We start from the raw sequence: 6,525 nt of genomic DNA, 5'->3' as shown, positions 1-6,525 counted from the left end.
TTGTTGTGCCAGAAAGAAAAGTGTATTACCTATGCCTCCACCTTGGTGGATGTTTCTATTTTCTTTTTTTATAGCAGTTGCATTTTTTATTGTTATACAAAAGGACATATAATCTTATCCCTTAATATTTTTAATTTTTTTATATTATTTAAACTTTATTATACTTTTTTCATTATCCTTTAATCCCATATACCCACGAACCCCTAGAAATCACCACCTTATTTTCCATGTCCATGAGTCCTTTCTCCTTTTTGCACAATCCCTCCATACCCTATCTCCAACCCCAGTAGATGTCATGTGTTTTCATCTATGAGTCTGTCTCCATTTTCCTTGTTGTTCAGTTTGTTCATTAGATTAGACATATGAGTGAAATATGGTATTTGTCTTTCTCTGACTGGTTTATTTCACTTAGCATAATGTTCTCCAGGTCCATCCATATTGTCACAAAGTGTAACATTTTCTTCTTTTTTATGGCTGAGCAGTATTCCACTGAGTAAATGCCCCACAGTTGTGCTATCCCTCACTTATTGAGGGATCCTTGGGCTCCTTCCACATCTTGGTGACTGTAGATAACGTTGCAGTGAACACAGTGGTGCTTGTGTTGTTTTGAGTTAGTGTTTTGGGTTCCTTCTGATATATTCCCAGAACTGGGATCACTGGGTCAAAAGGCAGGTCTGTTTTTAATTTTTGGTGGTATTTCCATTCTGCTTTCTACAGTGGCTGCACCAATCTGCATTCCCACCAATAGTGTAAAAGGGTTCTCATTTCTCCACATCCTCGCGAGCACTTGTTTGTTGATTTATTGATGGTAGCCATTCTGAAAGATGTGAAGTGATATCTTCTTGTGGTTTTAGTTCATATTTCTCTGATGATTTGTGACATTGAGCATCTTTTTATATGTCTATTGGCCATCTGTATGTCGTCTTTTGATAAGTGTTTATTCAGGTCTTTTGCCCATGTTTATTGGGTTGTTTGTTTTTGGGTGTTGAGTTTTGTAAGTACTTTATGTTTTGGACATTGATCCCTTAACAGATGTATCAGCAAATGTTCTCCCATTCTGTGGGCTTTTATTTTGTTGATGGTTTCCTTTGCTGTGCAAAAAACATTTTAGTTTGATGTAGCCCAATTTGTCCATTGTTTACTTTTGTTTCCTTTGCCTGAGGAGATATAACTGTAAATACACAATTGCTATCTATATGCACATGGTCGTACAACAGAGCTCTAGAACTTTTCCATCTCGTGAGACTGAAACTCTATACCCACTGAAGAACTCTCCATTTCCCTTTCCTCCAGACCCTACCTATTACTGCTTTGTTTGTGGGAGTTTTACTAATTTAGTTAACTCATAAAAGTGGAATCATACGGTGTTTGTCTTTTTATGATGGCTTATTTTACTTAGCATGTCCTGAAGAGTCATCCATGTTGTAACAAATGCCCAGATTTCCTTTTGTAAGACTGAATAATATTTCATTTTATGTATATATCACATTTTCTTTATCCATTTACCCCTGGTGGACATTTAAGTTGCTTCTACATCTTAGCTGTTGTGACTACACCACAATGAACATGAGTGTGCAAATGTCTCTTCAAGATCCTGTTTTCTTTTCTTCTTTTGAAGACTTTATTTATTTTTAGAGACAGGAAGGGAGGGAGAAAGAAAGGGGAAGAATCATTGAAGTGCAAGAGAAACATCGATAGGGTGCCTCTTGCACACCCCTATTTGGGGACCAGACCTGCAACACAAGCATGAGCCCTGACCAGGAATTAAAGGAGTGACCTTTCATTCCCACTGAGCCACACAGGCCAGGGCTCCAGAGGAGCTTTTTTTCCTGTTTTTTTTTTTTTAATTAACTTTTAATTTTTAAAAGATTTTATTTGTTTTCAGGGGAAAGGAAGGAGAAAGACAAGGAGAGAAACAGCAATGTGTGGTTGCTTTTGGTGCACCCCCTACTGGGGACCTGGCCTTCAAACCAGAGATGTGCCCCAACAGGGAATCGAACCGATGACCCTCTGGTTTGTAGGCCGCACTCAATCCACTGAGCCACACCAGCCAGGGCTTCTTTTTTAAAAAATCGTATTTACTGATTAAGCTATTACAGTTGTGCTAGGTTTTCCTCCTTTGCCCCACTTCACCCAGCATGAGCAACTCCCTCAGGCCATCCCCCCAGCATTATTCATGTCTGTGGGTCATGAGTATAAGTTCTTTGGCTACTCCATTTCCTATATGGACTTTTCATCCCCATGGCTATTCTGTAACTACCTATTTGTGCTTTTTAATCCCCTCACCTCTTCACCCATTGCCCCACACCTATTCCCATTTGGCACAAAATGCTCTCCACATCCACAATTCTGTCTCTGTACTTGATCGCTTAATTGGTTTTTTGATTCAATTCTTGATATATATTTATTTCCATTTTATTGTTCATAGTTTTGATCTTTTAATTTTTCTTAAACAAGTCCCTTTAACATTTCATGTGTTAATGGTTTGGTGATGATTAACTCCTTTAGTTTTTCTTGTCTGGGAAGCTCTTTAACTACCCTTCAATTCTAAATGATATCTTTGCTACATAGAGCAAGCTTGGATGTAGGTCTCTGCTTTTCATTCCTTTGAATATTTCTTGACAATCCCTCTAGCTTGCAAAGTTTTTATTTTAACTAGTGTATCCTTCGTTTCTGACTGGATTTTTTTTCTATTGAGATCCTCACTAAGTTCCTTGAGCATCCTGATAACCAGAGCTTTAAACCCTGCATCTGATAGATTGGTTATGTCCATTTTGTTTAGTTCTTTTTCTGGAGTTTTGATCTGTTCTTTCATTTGGGCCATGTTTCTTTGTCTTCTCATTTTGGCAGCCCCCTGTGTTTGTTTCTATGTATTAGGTAGAGCTGCCATGACTCTGTGTCTTGGTAGTGTGGCCTAATGTAGTAGGTGTCCTGTAGGGTCCAGTGGCACAGCCTCCTCTATCACCCAAGCTGGATAGTTGAGGTGGACCCTTAGTGTGGGCTGAATGCACCTTCCTCTTGTAGTTGAGCCTTGGTTGCTATTGGCAGATCAATGGGAGGGATTTACCCAGGCCAGTCAGCCACAAGGACTGGCTGTGACCACTGACCACCAACCTCCACCCTCCGTGGAGGATCACGGGTGCAGGGGCAGGGTACTTGTGCCAACCTGGTCTGAAGATGTCCACTGGGTGTGCTGGCCCTCAGGTTTCCTAGGTGGTGCAGGCCAAAGTCAGCCCCCACCTGTGCTTTGCCCAGGGCCACCCTGCCTGAGCTATAAAGCAATCTGAGATGGCTGCTGCTAGTGTTGGGCCTGGAATCACATAGCAAGAACTATGGAAGCTAGGGTCTTACCAATGCTGGCGCTTGCTGGTTTAAGATGATCGAGGAAGTTGTGCAGCATGATCCAAAACCAGTCATTTATATGGAAAAACAGCTTGGGTGGGCCCCTACGTTGGGTGGGAAAAAGTCCCTGGGAATCTCCAAGGCAGGACAGTGCTAGCCAAGTTGATGGGGTCTTAGATATGGCACCCACCTGCTGGCTATGTGGCTCTTTGTGGGAGGGTTCAGAAAAGGGACAATGGCCTCTGCCTGCCTTTCTCTGGGAGAAATCTGTCCTCCAGCTCTTGTCTGCATGCCAGACACTTCAATTCACTTTCTCTCTTTATGCCACTGGTGCATTTCACCTTGTTACCTCGGTACTGGAGCTCAAAGATGAGTCTGGGTAGTTCCGTGTGTGAGTTCTTTAATAGGAACTGCTTGGGACTCCAGCAATTTTTCCACCAACTTAATCCCCACTGGTTTTTGCAGCCAGAAGTTGTGGGGCCTTACCTTCCTGGCCCTGGAACCCTGGGCTGAGGGTCCTTTTGTGGTGCTGGGACTCCTCACTCCTGAGATCTCTTTCCTGAATTTCTCTGCCCACCATGTCGATGCGGGAACAGCTCTTTCCAAGTCTCCACCCCTCCTACCAGTCTGTATAGATGTGGTTTCTTTAATTCCATAATTGTCAGACTTCCATTCAAGTCAATTTCTAACAGTTCTCATGGGTGGTTGTTGTATATTTTAGTTGTAATTTCATGTAGTTGTGCAAGGAGGCAAGCCATGTTTACCTATGCCACCATGTTGAGTGGAAGTTGCCTATTTTCTTTCTGAAGTCCCAGACCCCTACCTCCCTCACCTTAGCCCAGAATGGCATATAACCCTCAACTGCCCAATGTGTCTTCGGGTCTCATATTATTATAGAACCCCATATATACACATATAATAAATTTGGTCATTCTTTCCTGTCAATCTGCCTCATATTAACCTGATTTTTAGCCAAGCCAAAAGAATTCAGAAGGGTTGAAGGAAAATTATTACTCTCCCCTCAGTTTAAACACCCTATGTTTTACTCTGCATCACTTTCTAAATGTAGATGTTTATTTCCCCTGTGCGGAACTAATTTATTAAGTTAAAATTATGCCTAGTAATTTCCAAGTTGGTGCACCTCCACGTAGTGGCCTGGAGGTCTAAAATTATTAGATTGGCCTGCCAAGTGTGCTTCAAGTTAGAAGAGTCAAAGAAGTGAGGAAATACAACGAGAAATTGGGTGGAATGATCAGGGCAGGTCACATGCAGAAGAAAAAACAAGACCCATTGTGGACAATCAGTTCATCTAAAGACTGGGAATCATGACTGAGATGGAAATGAACCTGCCACAAGCAACCCTCAGTTCGGTGTTAGTTAGGATGAGGATCAGGGCCCACCGTTTATCTTGTCTGGAAAGAGCATTCACTATGAAATGTTAGATCGTGCCTTAGATGCCAGAGTTCTATGGTTTGGCATTCTGCAATGCGGCCTCATGACAGCCTGCTCTGCACAGGAGAGGTTATGCAGGACCCAGTGAAGCTCTGGCCCAAGGTACATAATAAGTTTGAAAGGTATGCTGGTCCCCTAGTTTCCATGTTGATCTAGCCCTGTAACTTGCAGGATGAACTGCAATAGTTGTTTGAAAAGTGGTTTAAAATATGGGTATTTTGACTAAGGAGAAAAATATTTCAAGGAAATTGCAGTCATTTCAATTGAAAAAATAGTTTTGCTTTTGCTTGTTACTGGGTTTTATATGTTTCAAGATGCTAGTTTTTATGTTTTGCTTTATTTGCTTAGCTTTAAGAAATGACTGTGGCTGATGGTACACAGAGAAGTAGGAACCACTCTGTAAAACGAGCCAGACTTTTTCCTTCCTAGTATAATCGTATTTATTTCTTGGTCTCTTTCAGCCTAAGCCGATATTGGGAACTATTATTCTGGAGTTTATTTTAAGATAAGTCTATAAGTACATTGGATTTGGAACCTGCTATTATTGTTCCTCTTGACTTTGACTCTAAATTTTATGGTAATAATTTAGTAGAGAGTGTATTAGAATTATACTAAAAAAGAATAGTAAGCCTTTAAAGAAATAAGTAAACTAATGGAATTCTACAAATTGATAAGAAACTCTGGAGAAATTGAATGCTGAGCATAAACTAATAAAAACAGCAACCCCCTCCCAAACTATCCTTCAGTAGGTTGCTACCTTTTTGAATGAACATGAAGAGTTTAGAGGTTTAATTAAATATAAAGGTTAATTTTTTGTTTCATTGGTATTATATGCATGTGTGTATATGGTGTTAAACAAAAAATATTAACTTTCATGGCTGAAAGTCCTTTTAAAATTTAAGGTTTATCCGGCCACTGGTAACAAAAAAAAAAAGGAGAAGGAAAGGAGTAAGAAGGAGACTGGACTTGGCAGGTGGAGTCTAAACCACCAGCAGCATGGCTATGTAGAAAAGACAACAGGTCGGAAGTCCAGGAGTTTGCAAGCGTTTTTATACATCAAGGAGGGGGAGAGAAAAAGGATTTACATTAGCTATAGCAAAGGGAATGGTGGGGAGGTGAAGCAGGGCAAGTTCTGGGAACAGCTGGCAGATCCCTAAAGCTCAGGTGTCAATGAGCAGTGAAGCCTTCCTAGGGTTCCATGGCACATGGCTGTTCTCTCTTTAAGATAATCTCACAAATAGCCTGGAAATTAACCCTAAATTCCAGCAGACATACAGGACTGCAAGCAGTCTTTCGTCAGAACAGGTCCACTCTTCCCTTTCTATCCTCTGGCTGCACCGCTGTAATTTTAATTTAGAACGTTGCAGAGGAGTTTTTCTCCTCAATGCATGTGTGTGTGTTATTACAAAATGAATTTTCAAATGCTGTTTTCCATTCTCCAAGGATCCAGTTGCACGTGATAGTTAAGTTTAGAAATCTTAAATGTACTGAAGGAGTTTTTAGTCTAGGACTCTGCCATATTTCTCTGGTTATCAGGTAGGCACAGTTACATTGTAGAGACAGCATAGATTTTTCTAGGGAGAAAAATCAGTATTCAAAATCTTTTGTTGCAATTACTATCCTCACGACCTCAAGCCAGTTATTTAATATCACTAGAACTTAGATTCTAATTTCATAAAGTGGGGGATATTAGTATCTCACTTGTGAGACCTCTAATTAGTAGGCCTGGCC

Source organism: Phyllostomus discolor, chromosome X (assembly GCF_004126475.2).
Source record: "Phyllostomus discolor isolate MPI-MPIP mPhyDis1 chromosome X, mPhyDis1.pri.v3, whole genome shotgun sequence".
Lineage (NCBI taxonomy): Eukaryota > Metazoa > Chordata > Mammalia > Chiroptera > Phyllostomidae > Phyllostomus > Phyllostomus discolor.
This window is presented reverse-complemented; position numbering follows the sequence as displayed.